This window comes from Muscardinus avellanarius, assembly GCF_963383645.1.
Source record: "Muscardinus avellanarius genome assembly, chromosome: 15".
Classification (NCBI taxonomy): Eukaryota; Metazoa; Chordata; class Mammalia; order Rodentia; family Gliridae; genus Muscardinus; species Muscardinus avellanarius.
Genome location: NC_137801.1, coordinates 48,505,621 through 48,521,967, shown reverse-complemented (window position 1 = coordinate 48,521,967; position 16,347 = coordinate 48,505,621). Strand labels below are relative to the sequence as shown.

Here is a 16,347-nt window from a genome sequence, read left to right as displayed (position 1 = left end):
AGTTTATTGAGATTTTTGCCCTGGCCTGTGGCCCAATTTTTAATACTGAACTTTTAAAAAATGGATACAAAGAATGATGATGCTGTTAAAGGAGGAAATGAACAGATTACAGTCCTTTGGGTCACCATTGTGGGTCTTCAAAGTATATATTGGTTGGGTTTTATTTCTTTTCTTTTCTTTTTTTTTTTTTTTGTGTGCTAGAAATTGAACCCAGGGCCTCATGCATGCCAAGTATATGCTCCAACTCTAAACTACACCCTGAGCTCTGGGTAGACTTTTTGAAAAAAAATATAAAAGTATGAGGTGTTTTTGTTTTTGTTTTTGTTTTTCTACTAGGGATTGAACCTAGGAGTGTTTTTACCTCTGAGATACATCCTCAGCTCTTAAAATTTTATTTTAAGACAGTCTCTCTTCTCTCTAAATTGTCCTGGCCAGCCTCGGAACTTCTTATCCTATAGCCACAGACTGAAGATGCCTTTTTTTTTTTTTTTTGTATTGGGCATTGAGCCCAGGGACATTCAAACTCCAAGCTATACCCCAGCCCTATTTTATTTTTATTTTGAAACAGGGTCTCACTATGCTGATGAGAGTCTCACTATTTGCTGAGGCTGTCCTTTGAACCTGCAATCTTCCTGTCTCAGCCTCCCAATAACTGAGATTACAGGCTTGTGCCACCACACCCAGCTTGAAGATGTTATTTTTATAAAAATATAAAAGTTGATTCTCTCAAGTGTTGAAATAGGGAATGATATACCCTTTTTGATAGTAGGCTTATTTGAATAAACAACATATTATTAAAACAGAAAGTAAAAATATGTTACTTAAATTTCTATTCTTATCAAAATTCCTAAATAGGCATTAGGTACTTTCCTTTTATAAGACAGTCAACTAAGAATTTATTATTATTATTATTATTATTATTATTATTATTGATTTTCTTGAGGTACTGGGAAAGGAACCCAGGGCATCCTACCCCTGAGCTGTACCCCAGCCCTACTTTTTACTCTTTATTTTTAAACAGGGTCTTATTGAGTTGCAAAGGGCCTAACTAGTAGTTGAGGCTGTCTGCGAACCACAATTCTCCCATCTCAGCCTCCCAAATGTTGGGATTACAAGCACGTGCCACCATGCCCAACATTTCTTATTATAGACATTATTATCCTTTGTCAGTTGAATACCTATACAGTTCTTTTTAAAAGGCATGGTGGTGCACATTTGTAATCCCAACATTCAGGAGGCTAAGACTGGAGGATCGTGATTCACGGACAGCCTCAGTTACTTAGTGAGGCCCTCTGCAACTTAGTGAGAACTTGTTTCAAATTAAAAAGAATAAAAAATAGGGCAGGGAGTGTAGCTCGTAGGTCGAATGCCCCTGGGTTCCATCCCCAGACCCACAAGAAAAATAAATAAATAAAATAAAAAATAAAAAAGAAAGATGGTTTTGCTTGTTACAATTGAATTGGGGGATACAAGTGATTGAACCTCAGGGGCATTCTACCTCTAAGTTGTACCCCAAGCCCTATTCTATTTTTATTTTAAAACAGGTTCTCGATAGGTTGATGAGGGCCTCATTAAGTTGCTGAGGCTGACCTCTAACCTAAAATCCTCCTCTCTCAGCCTTCCGAGTACTGGGATTACAGCATGCACCACCAAGCCCAGCTACAAGCGAATGATTGTATTCTGGAATCATTTTATCCCAGGATCCTAGTGAAGAAGACCACCCCACAGGGGAGCAGGCTCCACATGATTTTAGGCTTAACAAGGCAAGGAGTTGAGATTAGGAGGGTTCTGACTTATGTTTGCCAACTGTGGGAGAAGAATTATTAGCCACCTGAGAGTGTTCAAGTAACTATTTAAAAATAACTTCCTAGCCGGGCGTGGTGGCGCACACTTGTAATCCCTGCACTTGGGAGGCTGAGACAGGAGGATCACACAGGTTCGATGCCAGCCTCAGCTACTTAGTGAGGCTCTCAGCAACTTAGTGAGGCCCTGTTTCCAAATAAAATATAAAAAAGCTCTGGGAGTATAGCCCTGAGGTAGAAAAGCCCCTGGGTTCCACCCCCAGTACCACAAAAACAAAACAAAATAAAAATAACTTCCTTTTTGCCTTTATTTATATAGGATTATTATAGAAAAATTCTCAAAATTATCTATTTTTAAACTAATTGTTTTTGTTTTTCTCCTATTAATGTTTTTTGGCAGTCTTGAGGATTGAACTCAGGCCCTTGCACTTGCTAAGCAAAACTTAGCTATACTGCCAGTCCTGCTCCCCATCTTATATTTCTTTTTGAGATAGGGTGTTGTTAAGTTACCCAGGCTGGCCTTGAACTTGTGACCCACTTGCCTCAGATTCCTGAGTAGCTGGGATTGTAGGTGTGTGCCACAATGTCCGGCTCTCTTGATAATCTTAAACTGGAAATGGGCGTCTAGATTCAGTATTTCTATACCTGAAACTAATTTTGTTCTATACCTGTGATTTCTAGGATAACAACTGTGAACTCATATTTTTATGTAAAAATATTTTCATTACACAGTATTTGAACTCACTAGAATTCAGGAACTGTTATGCTCAAGCATCAAGAAACAAGACCTATTTTTATTAGCTGTTATATTTAGAATTATTATTAGGCAGGAAAGACAGTTTGCTCCTTTGGATGGAAAGTAGTCCAAGCACAGCACCCTCCCTCAGGCATTTCCCAAATATGAAGTTAATGGGAGGCATGGAGAAGACAGAGAAGACTTCAGCTGGAACTTGCCCAGCCTCATTTAGCAGCTCTTACCTTCCAGTATTCCTCAGTCATTTCTGTTCCTGAGATTTAAATGTGAAGTGTAGGATTTTATTTTGTTTTTCCATTGACCTGCTAGGACTGACTTCCCTGCTTGCTTTTATTTTCCTACCGACCCTACTTCTCTCCCTTTCTTCCTTTATTTTTGCTATTAAATTTTATAACACATGAGAACATATCCACTCTCTCACTTTTCTTTTTGTAATTGAATGCTATTTTTCGATGTCACTATTACTGACTTCAATTGTGCTTTTGTATTTTTAATATAACACTGTTCTCATTTATTAATAAACTCATGAGATAAGTTAGTATATTGCCTCTTTTTAACAGACTTAGGAAGCCTAATATCCTTTCCCAAGGGCATTTGAAAAATTGTGTCCAATTAAGAATTAGATTTTTTCTTAATACATAGTATTTAGTTCAATAAGCTAAATAGCTTTATAATTAATGACATTAATCAAGAAGATTCACATTTTATAAGGTATTTATCTCTTTTTTTGGACAGTCATTTCAAATGTGATTTAATAAAAGGTTATAACAAAAGTAATTTATACTTGTAAAATTTTAAATTTAAATGTTAGATTTCCTGTGTGACCTTTGAGTTTGAGATGATTTGACCAGCATGGGGAGGTAAAAATTACAGCATAAAGAAAACTGAGCATGTGCATATAAGATATTTAATTTCTTTATGCTCATCAAGAAATTACTGATTTGACTTGCATGAAATACATAGTGGGCTAGATTCTTAGTGCCCTTTTATGTCTATATCTATATATACATATAGATATAAATTGTCTCTTCATAAGTTATGTGTATCTGTCTATACATATATTGTTACCATATATGTATATGTTATAATCTATATGATAACAATATAGGTATAGATATACATATATAGCTTGTCTCTTCATAAGGGCTAAAATGAGAACTAAAACTAATGAGAATTGAGTTGAATATGATTAATTTGCAGGGTATACTAATTAGTTCTCCTTTTGCTTTACGGTTATGCTAAGTATGTGATGTCTTTAAAACATTTTGTAACCATTGTTCTTATGTTAACCATCAAGCCGGATTTGTATTTCTGATGCTTTTAATGTACTTTTAAAATAAAGTTTAAAAAATAAAAAAATTGAAAATCCTAACCTGTGTGTGTGTGTGTGTGTGTGTGTGTGTGTGTGTGTGTGTGAGGGGGGGGCAGGCGGGGGGAGGGAGGGAGAGAGAGAGAGAGAAGAGAGAGAGTCTGGGATGGAACCCAGGGCCATTCGACCTCCGAGCTACACCCTCTGCCCTATTTTTTTTTTTTATTCTTTATTTTGAAACAGTCTCACTAAGTTGCAGAGGGCCTCACTAAGTAGCTGAGGCTGTCCGCAAACCGCGATCCTCTGGTCTCAGCCTCACAAATGTTGGGATTACAAGTGTGCATTGCCACACCCAGCTGAAAATCCTAACATATTGAATACCATATCTTAATCTGATGACTTCTAGTCACTTAAAAATCACCTGAAGATGGCAGTTGCCATTTTTGTACAATGGATGTGTTGAACTTCAGAGAGAAAGAGTCATTTTCCTTAAGAAATATAATAATTTAGCTGGGTATGGTGCCCCATGCTTGTTGTAATCCCAGTACTTGGGAAGATGAGCAGAAAGATCAAGGTTAGCCTCAGCAAGTAGCAAGACTCTTGGCAACTTAGTGAGACCCTGTTTCTAAACAAAAAATAGTGCCGGGCATGGTGGCGCACACTTGTAATCCCAGTATGTGGGAGGCTGAGACCAGAGGATCACAGTTTGTGGATAGCCTTAGCTACTTAGGTCCTCCGCAACTTAATGAGACTCTGTTTCAGAGTAAAGAATAAAAAATAGGGCAGGGGGTATAGCTCAGAGGTCAAATGCCTCTGGGTTCCATTCCCAGATCATCAATAAAATAAAATAAATAAATAAATAGGCCTGGAGCTGTAGCTTGAAAATAGAACCTTCCTGGGTTCAATCCCCAATATCACCAAATAAATTTAAAAAATTTTTGTTTGACCAAATTTTGTAGCATATATGCTCAGACTAATAGTTAACTTCAGAGTTTATTTACTAGATTGCTTATTACCCAGTAGACAGACTCCTGAAAGCATATTTCAACAACTTCTTTACATTGAAACTAATGTGGAAATGGAGTTTGGGAATTTTTAGTATAGTTTTTAGTCTTGTTATTTTTATTTTTTTTCAGTACTGAGGATGGAACCCAGAGGCATTCTACCTCCAAGCTACACCTCCAGCCCTATTTTTTTATTCTTTATTTTGAAACAGAGTCTCACTGAGTTGCAAAGGACCTCACTAAGTAGCTGAGGCTGTCTGTGAACCCATGATTCTCCTGTCTTGGCCTCCCGAATGCTGGGATTACAAACGTGTGCTACCACGCCCAGCTAGTCTTTTTATATTTTTTGAAACGGGGTCTCACTGAATTGCAAGGGACCTCACTAAGTAGCTGAGGCTGTCTGAGAACTGTGATCTTCCGGTTTCAGCCTTCCAAATGCTGGGATTACAAGTGTGTGCTGCCACGCCCAGCTAAGTTTTTTTTTGTGTGTGTATGTGTGTTTCTGTGTGTGTGTGTGTATGTATGTATGTTACTGAGGGTTGAACCCAGCGGTGTTCTACCTCTTAGCAACACCCCCTAGACCTATTTTATTTTTTATTTTGAAACAGAATTGTGAGGTTGGCTGCGAACCTACAATCCTCTGAGTGTCTCAGTCTCCCAAGTACTGGGATTACAAGTGTGCTCCACTACACCTGGCTAAGGTTTGTTTGGTTTTATTTTTTCAGTTCTGATTTTATTTTTTTTATTTTTTATTTTTTTGGCGCATTGTAGTCATACATTTCAATGGAGTACAAGATGTTAGAGGCATACATGCACACATCACTCATTTAGCCCTTCCCCAATTCCCACCTCATTCCTTCCCCCCTTCCTCCTTCTCATGTTTGGCTTCTCATGTTTGACTGACTTTTACATGTTTGTGGAGGTACATCATGTACATTAGGGAATTTCCCTATTTCCCCCGCCCATCCCTCTCAGGTCACTTTATTTGCTGATCTAAGGTTTCTCCTTCTTTGTCTACAGTTCCTCCTATGACCCATCTTCTCCCTAGATAATGCATATTAGGGAGAGCATCTGATTTCTTACTTTTTGTGACAAATCTCACTTAGCATAATGTTCTCCAGTTCCATCCATTTCCCTGTAAATGACGTAAATTTGTTCTTCTTTATGACTGAGTAAAATTTTATTGTGTACATTTTATTTATTTATTTATTTATTTATTTATTTATGGTGGTACTGGGGTTCCTGGAAGCCCTTCTACCTCTGGGCTACACTCCCAGACCTATTTTATATTTTTTTATTTGGAAACAGGGTCTCTTAAGCCAGCGGGGCTGGCTCTGAACCAGCGTGATCCTCCTGTCTCCGCCTCCCAAGGGTGGGGATTACAAGCGTAATATAAGTAGAAGCCAAATGTAGTGACACAAATCTATATTTCCAGTACTGGGGAGACTGAGACAGGAGGATTGTGGGTTAATATAAGTAGGAAAGAACTTAACATAGAAGATTAGATGATTACAAAATCATTGGATGGTAGGGATCTATAATGAGTATCCAGGAAAGATGCCAAAATAAAAACTACCAGCCAAAATGCTACTGCTTTTGCTACACCCAGGAAGGGGAGGAGTCAGCAAGCCTTCCTCGAATTCCAGACTTTTAAGACACACTGTTGAAGTTGTCATATGAGTCAGGAAGCTGCTATTACTACCACTACCTCCACAACAAACCCTCTGGGCTTCTACAAAGCAAGTGCTTGGATACTAGAACATTGCCGCAGGAAAATCTGGCACCATGCCTTTCATTGGCAGATCCTAGTTTTCCTCTAGACCCTCACCTTCTGAGAAATCTGGAAAATGAGGTTACACTAAAAAGGTAAGCCAAAAGAAGGTTGAGAATGGGCACTGGGTTCCAGTCCACTCTGCCCACAATGCTTGGCCTTCTTGGCACTCTACATATGCCCTCTGACCTTTTCTTTTTCCTTTCTTCTTTTTTTCCTTTATTGTGGTCGTGGGGATGGAACTCAGAGGCATTCTACCTCTGAGCTACACCCCAGCTTGCTTGCCTGCTTTATTTATTTATTTGTTATTTATTTATATTCTGAAACAGGGTCTCACTAAGTTGCACAGCAACTCACTAAGTTGCTGAGGCTGGCTGTGAACCTATGATCCTTTTTTTTTTTTTCCCCAGTCCTGGACATTCTACCTCTGAGCTAAACCCCAGGCTTTTTTAATCATTTATTTTGAAACAGGCTCTCACTAAGTTGCAGAAGGCCTCACTAAGTGGTTGAGGCTGGTTGTGAACCTGCAATCTTCCTAAATCTGCCTCCCAAGTACTGGGATTACAATCGTGCACCACTACACCCGGCTCCTATAATCATCTTGACTCCGACTTCCAAGTACTGGGATTACAGGTATGTGCCACAATGTCCAGGTGCCACTCCACATCTCTATACACACCTCTCATCACACTTCAAAGGACAGCAATAGCAGCACTACCGTTCTCCCTGTTGAAATAATGCAGCCTCTCATTTAAACCTCACTAAGGGTCTCACAAAGTTGCTTGATGGGGTGTGTCCATACAGCGCCTAAGGAGATTCGGCCTGAGCGGCCTACAGCCTAAGGCAAAACTTTAAGTAAAGTGATTCAGCAAAAAAGGGGCAAATATGGCGCCTGGAGGAAGCTAGGAAGGCGTGGTTTCCCCATTCATTATGGGTGGGGAGACTGAGCGGTTTTTCCCTTTCTACCTTTAAAGGAGCTTCCCGCACACATGAATGGCTCATGTACTGGCCTGGGATTGGCTGTAAACTGCGTGCTAGTGATCTTTATCCCGGATAGGCTAGGCTACTTCTCATGGGAATTCCCCTCGTGGCTTGGTACTATATAAAGGATGGCTTGGAGAGAAATAAATGAGATCTCGCTTGACTTGACTCCCGGCTCGTGGGTTTGTGTTCGAGTCGTCCGGTACTCATCATCTCGCCAAGCCCCGTCAGCTGTCGGGCAGGATTCCCGACAGTCTGGTGCCCCGTGTGAGGACCCCCTCTTCACACCCTAATGAAAGAAATCGCTGGCAAGCAATCGGTCTTTGGGTGAGTATCCCCCCATATATTAATGTGGCTATTAATATGGGGAAGTCCAGTTCTAAACCTGACCCTGCCCTAGAATCCCTTAGACTCGTTCTCAAGAGCCGAGGACTTAATCTCGCTGATAACCAAGCCACCCAGGCCTGGGGGTCTCTTCTAAAAACTGCCCCATGGCTCCCTGAAAGTAATCTTTATGATTGGGAAACCTGGGATCAAGTTGAGGGGCTGGTTAGGTGAGCCCAGACAGAGAAAGGGGAGATCCCTCCCCTTGCAGTTCTCCCCACCGTCTCCACGCTTAAAAGTTGTTTTCCCCCGCGACCCCCAGATAAACTCGCTGAACATATCCCCAAGCCAGAGAAAAATGGGGTTGCTGAGCATATACCCCCCTCTGGTCCTGAAGCCCCTAAAAACCCTCCCAATTTCTTTGGGGATGCCAAGGACTCCCCACAGCCCCTTTCCCTGGCCAATTCATTCTCCGTACCCTCCCCTCCACTGCCATATGCGGGCGAAGCGGGTGCCGGAGGAACCCTAGTGGAAGGGCTGGCCCAGCAGGCTGCGCCTCCCAGGCTGCCTAGTGGCTGCACCTCCCTGCCAGCCCCAGCCCCAGCCCCAGCCCCAGCCCCAGCTCGGAACAGGGATGCACGCCCTGCCGCCACCCTTGCTTGGTGGCTGCTGATCCTGGGCTCCGCCTGTTGGCTGTTTCTTCTGGGCTCAGCCCTGCTCCGAGGGCACGAAGGGGCCTCCGTGATTATTTATTCCACTTTTGTAAAAGGAATGGATCCTCAGCTCCAAAAAACCATCTTCCAGCCTATAAAAGGATCCTGCCAATTCAAGGAACCTTTTTCCATAGCCCTAGCCCTACAAAGATTTTTTGAGTCTATAAATTTATTGTCAGATAGTTTTTATGTAGTAAATTTGTTACCTACTTTAATAGATGCTTATATTAAATTAGATGCCAACCCGGCCATCCCCTTAACCTACGGCATGCTTACGGTGATGGCTGAGCCGCATACCACTGGCCTACAGCAGGCGGCCTTGTCCCCCCCATACCAGGATCAGGTTAGGGCGGGTGCACTGGCAGCATGGAGAAAATTAGACGATGGGCCCACTGAGGCCCCTATTGCGGCAATCACTCAAAAGCCCGGTGAGGATCTACCTACATTTATAGAGAGAGTGTATAACAGCCTTGGGAAAAGGTTTCCAGCCGGTCCACTGGGAGACAAGCTTGTCAAAATGCTTGTGTGGGACGGAATGACAGCCGACCATAAGCTGGCCTGCGCGGGGTTGAAGGGGCATACTTTAGAGAGATGGATCGTGGCCTCTCGGGACGTTGGCTCTATGAGCCATCAACTCCAAACTATGGCAGTTGTGGTAAAGGAAGGGCAACGGGAGGGCTTACAGACTGATACAGGTAATACAGCAATCAAGGGTTGCCCCCGCCACGTGTTTCAGATGCGTAAGGGAGGGCCATTTCCACCGAAAATGTGCGTCCCAGGCCACGCCTCCTATGGGAGGAGGAAAGAAAGTGGAAACTCCCCAGATGCCCTGCCCCAAATGCCTTAATGGCTTTCATTGGGCCCAGCACTGCTGGTCCAAATTTAACTTAAATGGGGGAGCCTTTAACCGCCCAAGGGGGCTTCCCCCAGCCCCCTTAAAAAAGAGGAGCGGTTCCACCAAGATCCATTGGACAGTACCTCTGGTAACCGGGTTAAGACCCAAAATGGTTATCACAATTGGAGATAAAAATTCTAAATATTTAATTTATACTAGAGCTGATCGAAAGGGAGTCAGGTTCAGATCCCCAAGTCCAAAGTGGAAGAGATGGTTGCCGCGAGGCATCCAGTACGGTAACGTGACCGATCCTGGAGAAGCCGGCAGGAGCCCCGGGGAGAGTTCTCTTTTCTTTGTGAAGGGCAGGGTGCCAGGGAATGGGCCCCTCCCAAGAGAGGGGCCTGTGCTTTGGAAAGTGTCCAGGTTCCGGCGGCGTCCGGTGAGCTCTCGCTGGCCCTTAAAAATCAGGGGAAAAGGGTGTAAATTTTGCACTGGGCCGCGGCAGGTCTCCAAGATAAACAGCCTTTGGCATGCTGGAACAACAGCAGTTGTACATGGGATGATAGGCCCTAAAGAGATGGGCGAGTGCCGTTCAAAAGGGACGGGCGTTCAGAAGGGACAGGCGATGGCCTACACAAAAGTTCAAGCCCTATGTATAGAAGAGGCCATGGGGAGAGGATTAAACCACAAATATCCTCAAATCCTTACTAAGGATTTAAAAAGAATTGTTCGCACTTGTAAATCTTGCCAACCCTTCTTGCAAATACCCCCCCTTCAATCGCCAGGAGTCAACCCGGTAGGACTACGCCCCAATGGATTATGGCAAGTGGATGTAACTCATTTTCAACCATTTGGAAAACTCAAGTATAGTTTTGTTTCCATAGATACCTATTCCAGGGCTGCTTGGACCTCAAGCTCATTCGGGTGAAAAGACAAAACATGCTATAAGTCACCTTCTTCAATGTTTTGCTATTCTTGGTATTCCCGAACAAATCAAAACTGATAATGGCCCTTGTTTTATTAGTCAACATTTCGCCTCCTTCCTTCAATTATGGAAAATTATTCATACTACGGGCATTCCGTATAACCCAAAAGGACAAGCTTTAATAGATAAATATAATCATACCCTAAAAGTTCAATTACAAAAACAAACGGGGGAGTCGCTACCCCCACATGATCAATTAAGAAAAGCATTATTAACCCTAAATATTTTAAATTTTTCAAAAGACTCCAACCTGTCCCCTTTTCATAGGCATTGGACCACAGAGATTCCCTTTTTCTCTATCAAAGTAAAATGGAGAGATCCCCTGATGGGAATGTGGAGGGGCCCAGATCCCCTCATAACTGCAAGAAGGGGCTTTGGGTGTGTCTTCCCCTATGATGATAAAAGACCACTTTGGGTCCCAGCAAGAGATATCAAACACCTGCCTACAATAACTGGTAATTATGATTCCAGGGAAGAGGAAATCCCTGAAATGAGTCCTTTGTTTTTTATTTTAAAAGAAGTCATGAAAACCCTAATGTTCGTCATCCTGTCCCTGCAAATACGGTATAGTATGCCAGGCTTTGGAGACGCAGGTAAGGCAAGGGAAATATTAAATGCAGGCGTTTGCACCCTTGCCTCCCTGCTCTCCAATATAAATATTATCCTTGAGGAGAAATCAATGCCCATCCCCCCTTTTGATTGGGGAGGGCGAAAAAGGAGAGCAGTACAAGACATTCTGCTCTTAATTCTCATGGGAATTCCCCTCGTGGCTTGGTACTATATAAAGGATGGCTTGGAGAGAAGTAAATGAGATCTCGCTTGACTTGACTTCCGGCTCGTGGGTTTGGTACTCATCATTTCTCCAAGCCCCGTAGGCTGTCGGGCAGGATTCCCGACAGTTGCTGAGACTGGCCTCAAAACTGTAATCCTCCTGCCTCAGTCTCCAAAGCAATGGGATTACAGTTGTGTGCCACCACACTTGGCTTTGTTTCTTTGTCTAATTACTTTAGGACTTCCAATAGTATTTCAACTCACAAGTATAAAACATATATATATATATATATATATATATATATATATATATCCTGTATCAGTTAGCTGTGGCTAAATTGTACTGTAGTAAGCAACCCATTCCCAGTGGAAAGTCATACCAAAACTTATTTTTTACATGTTGACTGTTCACTGTGACTTTGTGGTCTCCTGAGATCCAGCCTGGAGAGACAGTAATCTGTGGCATGTCCATCTCTGGCAGAATGAGTTAAGCAGTGGCACTTCAAGACTTCTGATCACAAGTGGCCCATATATCAACTTACTCACACTTCATTACCAAAACAAACCAGATGGCCAAGCATGAGATCAGTATGTGAGAAATAACTCTTTTCCCAGGGTGGCCCCTGCCAGGACATGGTAGTGGGTTAAAATGGATAAATCTTCCATGATGTAGAGCAGAAATGACTTGAAAAAGCCGGGTGTGGTGGCACACGCTTGTAATCCCCGTGCTTGGGAGGCTGAGACAGGAGGATCGCATGGGTTCTAAGCCAGCCTCAGCTACTTAGTGAGGCTCTCAGCAACTTAGTGAGACCCTGTTTCCAAATAAAATATTAAAAAGGTCTGGGAGTATAGCCTGGAATTAGAAAGCCTCTGGGTTCCACCCCCAGTACCACACACACAAAAAAAAATGACTTAAAAAGATAATGCAACTTAGTACAGCATTATCTCCATTATCCTTCAGTTTCAAGTACTTTCTATTTTCCATTATGGTATTTTTGGAGCCACAAACTATTTAGGAGTAATTATTTTCTCTCCCACCCCCCAAAATTATCTTTTTGTTCTTGATTTCTAACTTAATAACATTGTGACCAGGTAGTGAGACCTACGTGATTCTATATTCTACCTCCTAGTTACACCTTCCCCTCCCCCCATTTTATTTTTATTTGAAATAAGGTCTTACTAAGTTGCAGAGAGCCTCACTAAGTCACTGAGGCTGACCTTGAACCTGCGACCTTTCTGTCTCAGTTTACCAAGTAGTGGGATTACAGGAATGTGCCACCACATCCAGCTATATTTTTAATTACTTTGTAAAATCTTCTCTTACATTCCATTAGTTGTATTATTTTGTCTGCTTAGTCTGCTGATTTTTGAGAGAAAGAGAATAGCAAAAGTGCCTGTATCTAATTAATAGTTTGTGAGCAATGCAGTACAGCAGTTTGCAGGCCGAGGATGAGCTCAGGGTGGAGTCCTTGCAGTTCATGTGTGAAGCCTTGGGTTCCATCCTCAACACCATAAAAATAAAGACAAAGAAAATAATAGTTTATAGAGGAAAGAGAGAACTTCAATTAATTGCTATTTTGTTGAAGTGGAAGTCAGTTCTGGAGTTTCTATGGCAGTATTGTCTAAAAAGATCAATAAAGAAGCTGGTTATGATGGTGTACCCCTGTAATTCCAGGGAGATGGAGACCAGAGGATGATGGGTTCACAGCAAGCTTCAACAACTTAGGCCCTATTTTAAAATAAAAAACTAAAAAAGGGCTGAGGGTATAGCTTGGAGGTTCAGTTCTCAGTAAAACACACACACACACACACACACACACACACACACACACACTAAATAAATAAATAAATAAATAAATAAATAATAAGATTGTTGCTGCTACTCAAACATTATTTCTGAATGTTATTATGTAGCTATAATAAGAATGTACATATTTTAGCTTCTCTTTATTTTCTGTTGAAATTACTCATCTTCTAACATTTGAGGCACAGAGTCATTCTATGAACACGTTTCTAGTTCCCACCTACCCTCCATTTATGAAAGGAAAATGATGTAGAAGGGATTACCTAAGGCAGTAGATCCAGAAGCACAGCTGGGAAAGTCTTTCCTCATAGACTACCCTTCTGAGGTCTTTCCAAAGTCAAAACTGAATTGGCAGCTGGGAGTGGTGGTGCACACCTATAAACAAAGTACTTGGGAGACTGAGACAAGAGAATTGCAGGTTGGAGGCCAGCCTCCACAACATAACTCTCAAAAACTCTGAGCAACAAACAACAACTCTCAGCAACTTAATGAGATACTGTTTCCAAACAAAAAAATAAAAGGGGCTGGGATGTAGCTCAAAGGTAGAACACCCCTGATTTCAATCCCCAGTACCAAACAAATAACAACAGCAGCAACAACAACCATCCTGCCTAATTGGCAACAGAGAGTCTATCTCTGGGTTGTAAGTTTAGATTTCGAAGCTCATCTACTTGAGCAAATCTACTTGATCTAAAGAACTCATCAGTCTTGTTTCTGCTGCAGGGATATTTCTAACCTCATCGGATTCATCACCACCTCTCCACCCTTTCCCCATATCTCTTTGCTTCTTAGGTGCTTTAAAAGTGTTCTAACAAGAGCCAGGTGTGGTGGTGCATGCTTGTAATCCCCACACTTGGGAGCTGGAGACAGGAGGATCGCGAAGGTTCAAAGCCAGCCGCGCTGGCATAAGAGACCCTGTTTCCAAATAAAAAAGTATAAAAATAGGCCTGGGAGTGTAGCCTAGAGGTGGAAGGGTTTCCAAGAACCCCAGTACCATAAAAAAAAATGTTCTAACAACACCTGGTGGCACACAGCTGTAATCCCAGTACTTGAGACAGGAGGATCACAATTCAAGGCCAGCCTCAGCAATTTAGCAAGACCCTGTTTCAAAATAAAAAATAAAAAAGAACTGCCGGGGAGAGATTCAAAATGGTAACCTCAGAATGCAGCAAATCTTGGTAGCTGTAACAAAAAAGTTCAACTATTGAGAAGGCAGTGTCTAGATAAAATAAATACAGCTCATGAACCAAAATAGAAACAGGAATCATGGTGGAAGGAATCCAATAACTCTGAACTGTGGGATCCACTGCAAAAATCTCGAGCACACAACTGACCTGCTGTGGACTGGCCGGCAGCCTCAAGAAATCCAGATAAATAATCCAAGCGCTTGAAAGCGGCACAGACCTCCAACATCTTAAGCAGTGAGTGGTGACCAAGCCAAAATCTCACCAAAGGCAGCACCCACAGTGACACAGAACTCCAGAGACCCAGGGAAGAACCCTGTGTGCACAGGAAAGCCTCGGGATCCAGCAGCACAATGAGCCTTCCAGTGGCCTGGACCTCAGCAGCCAGGTAATCCTGTTTGCCCAGAGAAGGGATCTGGCAGGCTAGTCCAGTTAGAAACTCCAGTGACACAGGAAAGGTGCTCTAGGCGGGGTACCTTTGCAAAGTCATGGGGGGGGGGCATGCCAAGTCTATATTAGATGCCCTCTGCACAAAGCTGTCAGGGGCAAGAGAAGAGATCATGCAGAGACTGGGTCAAAAGCTGACAATGGGGTACAGAGGAAATAAGAGACATTAGAATATACTCCAAAATCTACCAGTGATCAGACATACAAATATTATATGGGCCCAGCTCCATATTTGTAAATTAGTAGGACCTTTTTTTTGTTTTTTTTTTTTTTTTTGCTTGTTTTTGTTTTGTTTTTTGTTCTGCTTTGGGTCTTTTTCTTTTTCTTTCTCTTTCTTTTAATTTTTTTTTTTTTTGCTGGTTTGGTCATTTGTTTTGCTTTGTTGTTTCACACAGTTGCTAGTTCTTCTTAGTTTATTTCATTTTTGTCCTTTTTTTCTTTCTTACTTTTCTCTTTCTTTTTCCTTTTTTCTTTTGTTTTTTTTTTGTCCTCAAAGTATAATTGTTAGCTTTTGTATCTTGTTTTGTTACTTTATTCATGTTTGTTTGCTCCTTCCCCATATTCCTTTTACAAACTTCCTCACACTAGCCAATCTACTCTCTTCTCTCAAAACGTTATTTTCCCTTATTGTATCTCCATGTTTAATACTCAAGTATTTCATATCTCCATACTTAAAAATACTCTACTATGAGTCCTACTATATAACCTTCTCTCATTCTCATCCAGATACTACCTTATTATACTTAAATTCATACTCAACCTAAGCATATCCTCTACCTTACCCAAATCCTTTACCCATCACCCCAGCTCCTTCCCAAATACCCAACACTCACCACTGGAAAAAGCACTGCCTACCTACTGACACCTCTAAATTCCTACTATTAAGATTGGATTAAGCTGGGCATGGTGGCACACGCTTGTAATCCCTGCGTGTGAAGGTGAAGACAGGAGGATCGTGCAGATTCGAAGCCATCCGTGCTGGCTTAAGAGACCCTGTTTCCAAATAAAAATATAAAATAGGTCTGGGAGTGTAACCCGGAGGTAGAAGGGTTTCCAGGAACCCCAGTACCACCACCACCAAAAAAAAAAAAAAAAAAAAAGATTGGATTAAGCATAATACTCACAAACAATGGGAAGACATCAGAAAAACAGGCTTGAGAACCTTGAAAATACAAGAACTAGGAATAGTGAAGAGACAACAGAAATCACGAATACTGACCTACAAGAAATGCAAGAAGGGGAGTTCAGAATCTTGGTCTACAATATGATGAAAAGCTTTAAAACAAGTCTACAGGAAATGAAAGAGGAAATAGAAATACTAAAAGAATCAGAAAGCAGTCTGGAATGAAATAAAAGAGTCAATAAATGAAAGACAACAATAGAAAGAAATTCTGGAAGATTATATGAAATGAAAAGTAGAATATCACTGTTAGAAAACAGTTCATTCAAAACCAAAAACACAGTCAACAGCATACAAAAGTCAATACAGCAACAAAACCTAAACATCCAACAACTATGGGACAACATGAAGTGTCTTAACTTGAAGAAGGGATAGAGGTACAGACCAAGGGCATTTGTAATCTCTTCAGAGAAATAATTTCAGAGAATTTTTCAAATATGAAAAGAGACTTGGATCTTCACATCCAGAAGACATACAGAACAC

General features: G+C 41.6%; 1 protein-coding gene across 1 annotated transcript in view; it reads left to right on the top strand.

The window, feature by feature from the left end:
* Positions 1-16,347, top strand: part of LOC308273874 (ankyrin repeat and SOCS box protein 3) — a gene marked incomplete at its 3' end in the record, with an annotated part of 223,946 nt that overhangs the window by 9,045 nt on the left and 198,554 nt on the right. The window lies entirely within an intron of this gene.